This window comes from Sorex fumeus, unplaced genomic scaffold (assembly GCF_029834395.1).
Source record: "Sorex fumeus unplaced genomic scaffold, SorFum_2.1 ptg000046l, whole genome shotgun sequence".
NCBI classification, from domain to species: domain Eukaryota; kingdom Metazoa; phylum Chordata; class Mammalia; order Eulipotyphla; family Soricidae; genus Sorex; species Sorex fumeus.
Window position 1 is genome coordinate 9,528,897 of NW_026606103.1, and position 12,269 is coordinate 9,541,165.

General features: G+C 47.9%; 1 protein-coding gene across 1 annotated transcript in view; it reads left to right on the forward strand.

The window, feature by feature from the left end:
* The first annotated feature begins 5,040 nt into the window (after positions 1 to 5,040).
* Positions 5,041 to 12,269, forward strand: part of AGTPBP1 (ATP/GTP binding carboxypeptidase 1) — a 185,395-nt gene continuing 178,166 nt past the window's right edge. The window contains exon 1 of the mRNA XM_056122523.1: positions 5,041 to 5,058. The gene's annotated coding sequence lies outside the window, so the exon portion shown is untranslated. The remainder of the gene's footprint in view (positions 5,059 to 12,269) is intronic.

The following is a 12,269-nucleotide window of genomic DNA, read 5'->3' on the forward strand; positions in this document are numbered from 1 at the left end:
GGGGACACTTGGAATGAGTGATATCAGCAAAGTCAAAACCAAGACTCCGATTACATTCTGAAAAGAACTTCCTGCAGCCCAACCCAGCTGCAGACTGATGGCACAAGCTTGACCCGTAACAGCAGGGTCCATGGAGGACCTAGTCTATGAATACTTCCTTGACAACATCCTAGCAACAGGTGTTTCCAAGCCAGGGAGTTTGGAAACCCCTATGAAGCCTGAAGAGAAGTGGTACAGGGGTTGGTGCACATGCCTTACTTGTGCTTGACCCTGGTTTCATCCCAATATCACTGACCCTTGAGCATCAGTGAGTGTATCCTATGACCCAGTAATGTTTCGTAGGATGGCCCTGGTGTTTCTCAAAATCACAAGGCCCAAGAAGTAAAGGTCTAGTCTTGCTATATTCATTTAAGATCAGCTCAGAGTATTCTTGTATTTCTGCTCCATGGTGTACTTTGGCAAACCCTTTAGATGGACAAAGGGCAATTTAGAGGGATTTAGTTGAGACTTACTACTCACATAACCCCTCAAAACTTTTCACAAGAATTTTGTCTAGCGAGGACAAGCAAATTAGAATGAAACAGAGGAGAAGAGATAAATAGGAAGCAATATGGCAGAAGTAGGGGCTGGGGAGTGGGGCAGGCCCAGGAGTCAAGGAGATTCAGGGATGTTAAGGAACGATAGAGCTAACCATCTAAACTAGAGTCAACCACAGTGAACCTATGCAACCCAAACTGTAGGATAACAATATTTTGTCCTTCCTGCATAGCCTCAAGTAGTTTAGGTTTATTGGCTTGCTCCCATCACAGTGCTCCCATTGTTTATTTGTAACTTCTTTTTTGGTGCTCTGTTGACTTGTAAATGTTATTTTCCTCTTCTTCTTAAGTCCTTTGCATAGTTTATTCTGAGCAATGTCCTTTTTGCATAGAAACAAGAAGACGGTAAATGCTGTGATTTTGTAACAGCTGAATATTCCACTCTGTGATTTTGTGAAAGTTTATTGACTCTCAGTGATATTTTCCTCCTGGGCATCTGTTCTCTTGACCTAAGCCTCAGCTGCCCTTGCTCCCTAGCACCCCCCCCAAAGCAGGGTCCTGGCGAGGGACTGGATGGAACCGGGGCAAGAGGTAAGCTATGTGCTACCCTGGCATCAAGATGGGCCTGGCCAAAGTGCCTAATGCTTAACTATAAGTTGGAGTTGGAAAAGAGAGCTGGAGAGAGGGAGAGAGTTGGAGAGATGAAAGAGAAAGCAGGGTGGCAAGATGGATAGCGGAAAGACTAGCAAGGCGGACAGAGAAGGATGTAGAAGAATACAGGACCAGGCATGTAGAGAGAGAGAGCCCAGGTTGGGAGATCGAGCGCAGAGAGATGAGCGGGGAGAGACAGGAGAAGACGGAAATGAGGGGCAGTGTGAGACTAGAATGGGAGACTCAGAGAGACTGGGACAGGCATGTGGGGAGAATGGAATAATCAGCAATTGATCAATCAACTGGCTTGGCCCTCATTTCCTCCACCATCTGCCCCATGGCTCGAGCCACCCTGGCTGGGGGAGTGGCCCGGGCCCACCCGAATGCGGGCGGCGAGGGGGCCTCTCCCTGGCCACCCCTGGAGTTTTATGCACCAAACTTTAACAACTGATCTTAAAATGGTGCCTGTCAAGATGCAGGGTGGGGGTGGGAGTTGGGTAGAGAACCTGGGAACCTTGATGGAGGTTGACACTGGTGGCAGGATGGGTGCTGGAACATTGTATGTCTAAAAGTCAACCATGAATAACTTTGTAAATCATGGTGCTATAACAAAAAAAATTTAAAAAATGAAAGCTTAAAAAACAAAAAAGAAGTGATATTGGATACTTTCGACCACAACTCCAGAGGATTTCCCCCTTTCTCTCTCCCAATCCTTTTACTTGTAGCTGTTCTAGTTGATCCTGTTTCTGTGGTCCTCAGAGGCTGTACTGCACTTGGGCATGGTGCTACGTATGTCGCCTGGCACTGGGCTGTGGTGCGAGTTGAGTGGAGTCTCCCCGCAGCCTGCAATACACACACTTCACTGGAGCCTCTCCACCTGAGGCTTGTACTTCTGCAGCTGCTACACTGGCACATGCCCTTGTGTTCTTAATCAGGCACACAAATCTTGTTGAGATGCTCTTCTGGGGGTGGCTGCTGAAGCTCACACACAGGCTCATACTGGAGGTCAAACTTCCTGGTTGTGACATTTATACATCTTTTGGGTTTGCTCGCTGGAGGCTGCACCCCCTTTCTTTTTTTTCCATTTTTTAAAAATTTTTATTAGTGAAACACCACGAGGTACAGTTGAAGACTTACAAATTTTTGTGCTTGGGTTTCAGTTATACAATGATCGAGTACCCATCCCTCCACCAGTGCCCGTTCTCCAACACCACTAATCCCAGTATCCCTCCCACCCTCCATCCCACCCTGCCTCTGTGGCAGGGCACTCCCTTTTGTTCTCTCTCTCCTTTTGGGTGCTGTGGTTTGCAAAAGAAAAATTGAGTGGCAATCATGTTTGGTCTATAGTCTACTTTCAGCATGCATTTCGCATCCTGGGCAGATCTTCCCATTACCCTTTATTTGGTGCTCCCTTCTCTATCTGAGCTGCCTTTACCCCTAGAGTGTGAGGCTGGCCTCCAAGCCATGGAGTAAACCTCCTGGTATTTATCTCGGCTATTCTTGTGCACCCCCTTTCTTGGTGATGTGCACGCGCGCGCGCACACACACACACACACACCCTCACTGTGGTGCAACAGGAAATGCTTATCACAGACATCAGAACTGCAGGAGCACACTGGTGCAATCTGCAACACACAGGGCACTTCCAAGGCAGGTGCACTAAGCTCTATGCCCCAGCATTCTGGAAATTTCACCACTGAACATGCGCTTCTAATTTAGCATGCTGGATGAAAATGGCTGTAGTCTTTTGAGAAGTACACTTTTATTTTAAAATTTGTGGCCATAGAATTGTGTTATGGAAGTTGTGATTCCGTGTCACTCTATAAGGGGTATGGAGATTAGTAAATCAGCAAAGATGAGACATGCTGCGTTGTCGTGTTTACTTTTCTGTTCTTAATAACTAGAACAAAGTTAAAATAAGCAAACATTTATCCAATACCTCCATGGCATAGGGTAAGCTAATTTAAGGAATCGCAAATAAATAGAATTCAATTGATTTTTAAGACGTGGCCAGACCCTGATCTACATCAAAGTTAACTTGTATTTAGTTTCCTCCTGTTGAGGGAACAGTTTAAAATACAGGAGCACACAGACAACCCCTAAGTACCACAGAAGATTCCCAGAAATATGACCAGGACACACTTCTGAGATCAGTTCCAGGAGGCGCTGCAGAGCACAGCAGTGGCCAGCAGGCTTTGCCTTTTACCTGCTTGTGTGTGTGTGTGTGTGTGTGTGTGTGTGTGTGTGTATTACTACTGAGCCTACCTTGACCATCAGATCATATTTGCTACAAGAGTTCAAATTCTACAAACACTTTCACGCTGGTTGCGTTATTAAGAAATGCTTCTCATGTTCATAAGGTATTACTATCCTTAATCAATTAAGTGTTCTCAGATAGGGCTTTCAGGCTAGGGGTTTTGGAGTGGGAGATGTTTTAAAATTCCTGGGGTGGAGACAATATTGGTGCCCGCTTGAGCAAATGGATTAAAAATGGGAGGCCAGTGCTACAATGCTATAGATATATAGCCGGTCAGGCACTTGCCTGGCACCGAGCCGGACCCTGGACAGAAACGGCCCCGGAACACTGCTGGGGTCGTTCTGAGCACAGAGCCTGCAAGAGCCTCCCCAGCGTCGCAGGGTTTGGCTCAAACCTAACCTCACCCCAAAACAATGAAACGTAGTTTTCATGTACGATAAATACACAGATAAAAACACCTCTTAACACCGACAAAAGGGAGCGGCAGGGATGCTCGGCAGGGGTGCTCGCGGAGGGCGAGCTGCACGCGGACGGAGGTGGCACGGGCTCACCGCTCCGCTGATCTATCAAACACTGCGACAGACGGACCCGGCCTCTCCGCGTGTTTCCTGAGCCCCGAGACCGCTTCAGTCTTCACCAAGACTCCTGGCCGCAAGGTCGAGGCTGCCTTTGTTCTTGGGACTAGTCGGTGTTCATTCCGACTGTGCTGCGCGAGCTGAGTCGGGAGAGGCTGGCTCTGGCCGCCTAGGCTCAAAACGGACCGGGGCGTCCTGTCGCCGAGTCTGCACTGGCGTTCCCGTCGCCCGGAGCGGGCACAGCACTAAGCAGCGGAATCTGGACCAGCCGCGCCGCATTCCCTCGGGGTGCGGGGGGCCTGGTGCGCGGGTGCGGTCCCGGAGCCTGATGCGGGTGTCGGTCCCGCAGGATGGGGCTTCTGTGAGACTAGGGGGGCGGCCGGGAGCTGGGTCGCAGCGCGCGCTGCGACCCCCGGTGTCCAGCGTAGCCAGAGACCCATCCGGCCTCGCCCCTGCGCGCGTGCCCGCTTTTGGGTGCGCGCAGACGGCGGGTCCTTGGCGCGCGTTCCCCCCTCCCTGCCCTCCCCCGCCCCTCTCCTCCTAGGCCCAGCCCGCGCGCGCGCCCCTCTCCTCCCCCCCCCGCCTGCGCGCTCCCGTCTCCCTTCCCTCCCCCGCCCCGCTCCTCCCAGCCCCAGCTCGCGCGCTCCCGCCTTTCTCCGTGCGCGCACCCCAGCGCCGTTCCTCCCAGCTCCTGTCTGCGCGCGCCCCCGGCCCGCTCACCCCGCCCTCGCCCGCGCGCTCCCGTCTCCCCGACCCGCGCGCCCCCGTCCCGCTCGCTCCCCCTTCATCACCGCCCGCGCGCCCCCGGCCCGCTCACCCCGCCCTCGCCCGCGCGCTCCCGGCCCCGGCTCGCACGAGCCCCGCCTGCCGTGCGGGGGGCGGGGCGGCGCGCTGACGTTGGCGCGGTGCGGCCGGTTCCGCCGCCGCCTGGCCGAGCCGGGTGCGAGCGGGACGGCGGCGGGGCAGGGATCCGCCGGCCGCGGGCGCCCAGCCGTGCCTTGGGGCTCCGCGCCCCGCCAGCCCAGCCCAGCCCGAGCCGGTGAGCGCCGCGACCGCAGCGGGGGGCGCGGTCGCCCCTTCCCGGGGCGGGCGGGCGGCGGGCCGGGTCTGCGGCGGGTCTGCTCGGGGCGCCTCCGCCCTCCCGGGCTCCGAGGCGCCGGGGCCGCTGCCGGCCGAGCCCAGGCCCGCAGGCGGGGGCGTCGGGTCCGGGTCCGGGTGGGGCTCCGGGCGGGCACGCGGCGCGGGGCAGGCGCGGGGCCTCGTGCGGGCGCGCAGGACGTCAGCAGGGACTGGTCGCGGCTCCTCGGGCGGACTGTCACCGGGTGCTGGGTGGGAACCCGGGTCTCGTCTCCGGGGACATGCGGGAGCGTCCCGCACCCGTTACTCTCGGAAGGCGCAGGTACCCCGAACCCCGGCCTCGCGCGGCCCTTGGACCGTGGAAGCCCCCCGTCGTTCCCGTGCACCCGGGGCTTGCTTTCTCCCCGGGCGTTTGTCACATCCTGATGGAGCTGGGCGTCTCCTAGTTGGGTCCCTGTCTGTGTCCCTCCAGTGCAGCTCCGCACCTGTCCCTTCAGTGCAGCAGGCACGTGGGGACACTTGGCAATGTCTTGGGCTGTGATGAATGCAGGGGCCAGCACCGGAGGGGGTCAGCGTTCTAGTCCTGGACCGCTCATCATAAATCTTTTGACTGCTTTCTTTGCGGCTCATGCCCTTTATTGTAAACGGAGTCATCACTTTGTTTACTTCTGGAATTCTGACCAATTCTCCCAGTCCGACCGGAGCTAAGTCATAAGTTACTTTTGTAAATGTACTGTGGAATATTTTCATTTTGCTAAGTCCAAAAGGCACTGGTTTGTTTAAGGCAGTTTAAATAGTCCATATCTTAAAATGCGCCAGATGGTCAACAAAAACTCGAAGAATCTGTAATCATTTCTTATGTGATCCCCACGAGTGAGTTCTGATCCCTCCTTGATTCTCTGTTTTGGAGGTTTATACTACTGCTTGTTGCCATTCCACTTTCTTGAGTTAAATTCCACGGTGTTTTGCCTGCTGCTGACCCTGGCTCCAGCACAGCAGGGAGTAACCCCTTACCCTCCCCCCTCCCCCCTCCCCCCCAATTTACAGTGAAGTTTTACTTTTTATTTGACATTTTAAGTTCAGTTTTATCATATAATGTTCTAACACCATCTCAACCAACACTAAATGTCCTCAGTTTGGGCCTTTCTCCCCCTCCCCCCCCCCCCCCCCCCCACCAGCCTGCTACCTTGACAGGCACATTTTAAAGCTTGGTGGTTGTAGTTTGGATCTCACGTTTTCAGTATTGCTGAGCCTGTGGTTTGGATGTATAGTTTTATTACCTGTTTTTCCTCCCTCCTCCCCACATTACTCATGTACCTGAGGTCCCTTTAATGAAGTTTAATTTTGTGGGGGAGTGGTATACGTGGGGGTGCCCTAGGCTTACTCCTGGCTCTGTGCTCAGGAATTACTCCCGGAGGTGCTCTGGGGACTGGTGATTGAACCCAGTCCTGTGTGCCCTAATTGCTGTACTGTACTTCTGGCTCCTCAGTTTACTTAAAAAAAAAAACAACAACCCTATATGTATATATGTATATGCATGTATATATACATAAATACATAAACACATAAAGTTAGGCACTGTGATTTGCAAAGGTTTTAATAACAGTTTGGGGTATTCATTGTTTCTGAAGTTTACTTATAATGACCTCAAAACTGCCTTGAACTGCTTCAATATATATTTAGATCTACACTCTGAACTTTGAGAAAGGGTAAGACTTGAAACTATCCCAGTAATAGCTGCTACAGAGCATTTAAATATATTAAAGTGCTTTAAACTTCTGTAGAAGCAGCTTTATAAAGATTTTCCAATTTACTTGTATTGTGGTACTTTCTTTAGAATTGCCCCAGCTAGTCTCCCATATAATATATGTGTGTGTATATTTATACACGTTCAGTTTCTCCGCCCCTTTCGGAGAGCCCGGCAAGCTACCGAGAGTATCTTGCTGCATGGCAAAGCCTGGCAAGCTACCCGTGATGGATTTGATATGCCAAACACAGTAACAACAAGTCTCATGATGGAGACGTTACTGGGCCTACTCGAGCAAATCGATGAACAATGGGAGGACAGTGCTACAGTGTGTATATGTATGTATATATATATATATATAATTTATATATGTACATATACATATCTCTATTAGCATAATGAAGAAGTCCAAGAGTTGTGAAATGATCTGTTTGTCTATTGGCATAAAGGTAAATCTCCCCACAACATTCACCTTCCTACATTTACTCTTCTTGCCTGAAGTCCCTGAGTACTTGGAAGTTAGTGGAAGAATTAGTCAGAAAACTTTCTTGCAAATTAGGAGTGTCCTGTGGGCATTGGGATCTTAGCCTAGATAACAAGGCTAGTATAGAATTGGCAATGAATCTTATACTTGCTCGCCTCCAGTTACTGCGCCTTGTCTTTGTTCTGTGGTTAGTATGTAGTATGTACCTGTAGTGTACAGAGGCTTCAGAGTCAGATTGGCCGCTTTTGAGTCCTGGCTTTGCTATATACAAGTTGTTTATACTCTGTTTTTGATAATTAAAGGCCCCAAGCTAAGGCAATTGAAAACACGACTGATTTAAAGAGCCAGGTGATCAGGGCTGGTGAGACAGTGAGGACAAGTGCTGGCCTCGCACTCTGCTGTCGTCTGTGTTCCTAATTTGAAGAGGGTCCAATAATTGCATATAGCTGTAAGATACTTACACTTACATGAGTTCATAGATGTAAAGTGCTTATCCCAGGTGCCTAGCGCAGAGTAAGTACTCAGGATTACCATTACTTCTGATTTGTCCTCAATGTTCCATGGATCTGACAATCTAAAAAAGGACATGGGGTTGACTGAACATATTAATTTCATTTTGGCCCAATTAGTGCTTTGGGTTCAAATGAGAGCATAGTTTCACTGTCCTTCTTAGGGAGCTTGTGATTTAGTTTTAAATAGAACAGCTCTCGCCATGAGACACGGCCCTGGGGTTGCTGAGGGGCTGCTGTCCCTCATGACAGAGCACTGGATTGTCTCTCTGAGTTGGGATAGCGGCTGTTTTTATCACCTGTTCTGGGTTTGTGGTGTTATTTCTTTAGAATGTGCTACTTTAGAAGTTTTGACCTGTCAGCCTATTAATCTGTATGAGTATGTGATTTTTGATCAAGATATTAAACAGTGTTCCTGGAATTTACAAAATCACTTCTGTCTAAGCATTACTGTTTTGTTCTTCACTCTGTATAATCAATCAGTTCTTGATTGATTGATTGATTATACAGAGTGAAATTAGCCTTGATTTGACATTGTGGCATTGTGTTCCTTTTAAGGTTCTGTGTAATTTTCCTAGTAAAATTTTTTTTTTTAACTTTCTTTAGACACCGTGGTTTACAAAATCGTTCATAATACAGTCATTACAGGCTTTCAGGGTTCCAACAGCAATCCCACTGCCAGAGTCACCTTCTCTCCACCATGTCCCTATTTCCCCAATCTTTCCCTTTAACGGGCACAAAATAACTTGCTTTATATTGCTTGTTACAACTAAATGGCTCATAGAATTATCGAGAAATAATTCAGTAAAAGGAAATTTGTGAAAATTGTTCGATCTCACCAGGGCAACATTAAGTCCTTGTCTGAGGGTTCACTAAAATGTTGAGCCTTTTGTGGTCCTGTTTTTGTTTATTGAGCTTAGTTGCTTTTCATGCTACTTTCCCATCTCATTTGGTCTGCTCTTACTGGGCTGTGAGTTATTGAGGAGTTTGGAGGTGTCTCTTGAGGATATGTAGAACTGGCTGTAGAGTGTGGGTGTGGCTTTAGGGGCTTCTGGAGTACAGAGGTGAGTGAGTGTGTGGGGGTCTTCCCGCCCTATTTCAAAAACAGCCCAAAGCTCTCAGCCTGATCACGTTTATCTGGAATTTTCATAGGTTCAGCCTCACTGTGGAGATTGTCAGAAGCAATGGAGTTGGGCCATTGGCACAGCGGATGCTGTAGGGTGTGGTTGCTGCTGCTGGAACTTCAGCAGTGGGGGTCTCGGCTCACCACCTTCCTGATGGTCTCCCAAAGACTGGTGTACCCACAAATGTTAGCAGTGTGGCTTGCATCTCTTACGAGATTTTGTCATGAATCTGTAGAGAAGGCTGATGGATGAGTTTACTTGATGGCAGCTGTGGGAAAGTTTTTTAAAAAAAGAATTTTATGGGTATTTGTTTGTTTGAGGAATACCGCATTCTTACTTATTTTTGAAATAAATTTTTGATTTTTAGGTCACACCCAGATGTATTAAGGGCTTGCTCCTGGCTCTGTGCTCAGGGCTTATTCCTGCCTCTGCACTCAGGGATCACTCCTGGTGGGGTCCTGGGACTATATGGGATGCCCTGAACCAAAAGTCTGGTTGGCAGTGTGCAAGGCAAGTGTTTTATCTGCTGTACTATCTCACAGACCCTAACACCTTGTTCTTTAAATCAGATGTTTTTATTTATTTTATTTTATGTCTCCCTTTTTCTCAAAAGGTTATCGAGCATCCAAAGAACTTTTGTTGATTATTCCACAAATTAAGACAGTATACATTTTTTTTTGGGTCACATGCAGCGATGTTCAGGGGTTCTCCTGGCTCTGCACTCAGGAAAAACTCCTGGTGGTGCTCGGGGGACCATATGGGATGCTGGAAATTGAACCTGGGTTGGCCACATGCAAGGCAAATGCCCTACCAGCTGTGCTATCACTCTAGCCCCTAAGACAGAATACTTTTATTTTATTGATTCACTTACAGTGACATTATAAACCCATTACATGTTAACATAGACACCATATTTGTAATGTAAAGTGAGTTTCAAAGAAAAGGTATTTACGTAAGTGGCATTTACATTTTTGTAAATTTCTAATACTTGGTTTAATAGAAACAACATTTCTCTTTCTGCATTGTCTATTGTGGCATGTTTGAGTTGAAACATATATACATACATGCATTATGTACATAGAATGTTATGTATGTGTATATATCTATAACCTCATGATTAATCACTGGAAAGAGGAATATTTTAATAACCTTCCAGATAATTATGGATATTTTTCTTGGTACTGTATAAAAGATAGCATGTGATAGCTTTTAGTTGCAATATGGAATCTGAAATGTTAGATATGTCCCTTTTTTGGGATGGGTTAGGTGACACTCAGTAATGCTCATGGCTCAGTACTCAGGAATTACTCCTAGCAGTGCTTGGCGTGCCATATGGGATGCAAGGGATTAAACCTGTCTTGGCCAAATGTAAGGCAAGCACCCTCCCCGCTGTACTGTCTCTCCAGCCCCAATGTTAGATATTTCATGCTATTAAATTAATATCCATTAGTCTGAACCTTGACTCAATCTTATACCAGAATTTTTAAATCATGCCTTGGTCATTTATAAATATCACAAGTTTCGCAAGTTATGCAAAACTTCCAAATGGGATATTTCATTCTACACTAGTAAAAATCACATTTGTTGGCCTTACATCCTCGCTGTGTCAGAAACTTTATTGGGAAGCTGGTAAGTTCATGGCATTATAGGGGAGTTTTCAAGAAGTCAAATTTATTTTTTCCTTAAAAGCAAAAATACCACTGATAACAAATAATACCTTCCAGGTGTTTCCTTGAGCCGTATCAAACTTTATTTCTGAAATAACCAGGCCAGAATACCTAAGTAGGGACCATTGTCATTAATTTTTTAGATAAAAATGTTGCTTCATGATAAAATAAACTAGCTCAAACTCTCGTGAAGTTATGTTTTTTTTATTATGCTCAGTGAAGTTTATCCTTTTTTAAAAATAATTTTTAAAACGAATATCCATGAGATAGACCATTACAAAGCTGTTTGTGATGGGTTTCACTCATACAGTAATTCAACACCTTTCCCTCTACCAGTCTACCTGGAATTCCCACTACCAGTATCCTCCGTTTCCCTCCCAGCCCCTCCTCCCCTGAATTCTCCCCACCCCCTAGCCTGCCGGTATGGCAGGCACTTTTCTTCTTCCTCTCCTTTTGTGCATTATGGTTTGCAATACAGACACAAAGATGCCACCACGTTTGTTCAGGGGTTCGGTACTATTTTTGAGAAGGTAAGGCTGGAGTAGCTTTATTTTTAACTGGGTGGGAGCTTTGGAGTGTGGACATGATTGACAAGGCTTCTGAAACTACAGGAAGGTTGGGGGAGGTAGCCCTTTTCCCCATCCAGACCCCGAGAAAACTTGGAGATTTCAGTCACAAAACCTGCATACCCACATTTTAAACAGATTACATCTCGGTGAGGTTCGTTCCAAGACGTGAAGTTTGGCCTGGGCATGGCGGTGATTTTGGATTGTGGGACAAGCAGTTGCCATGGGCTCTGTTTGAGTGGCCACCACAATGACCTGCCCCCCTGCAATCTGTCCCAGTCTATTCAACTTGCGTGGATCCGAGATTAACTACAGTTTTTGATCTCTTTTGAGATTCATTTATGGATCTCTGAAGCAAGACCAGTAGAAGGGCTTACATAGTGGTGCTGGAATTGGTTTGTGGGGGTGGCTGCCATTGCTTCCAGGAGTATAGGGAAGTGGGAGAAGGTAGCCCACTCCAACTCCAAGAAGACCTGGAGATTTCAGTCACAAAACCTCTATATCTGAATTCTCAACAGGTTAATATCTTGGTGAGGTCCATCCTGAGACAGTGGAGTCCAGTGCGGGAGAGGGCATGGTGACAATTTTGTATTGTGGGAGCAAGTGGCTCCTGGGCGCTTTGTTTGGGTGGGCAACAGGCAATTCTGTCTCCCTTGATTTACCCTGATCTGTTAAGCCTCCTTCGATTTACCCTGGTCTGTTAAGTCTGACATTAGTTGCGGGTTTTGGTTTCTTTATGGTTTATTTATGGTCTCTGAAGCCAATGAATGAGTTTGTATAGCTGATGGTTTGTGGGCGTGGCTCCCACATACCTAACTTTTGGTGGTTTAATTTCTCAGGAAACGACTTGGAGTCCGGCCAGAGGCACAGTGGGAGTTTTTGGGGTATCAGGAAGCCTGAAGGCACCATCAGGCTGCTGATCCACTCGCCCCACGGATCCAGGTTGACCTGCTGATGGCACCGGGCCCTCAAGTACTTCTCCTTGAGACAGCCAGTCAGCCATTGTGGTTTATGTAGTCGGAAATGTGTCAAATAGACATAGAAATATTAAATGAACTTATTATAAAGAGTGGGTT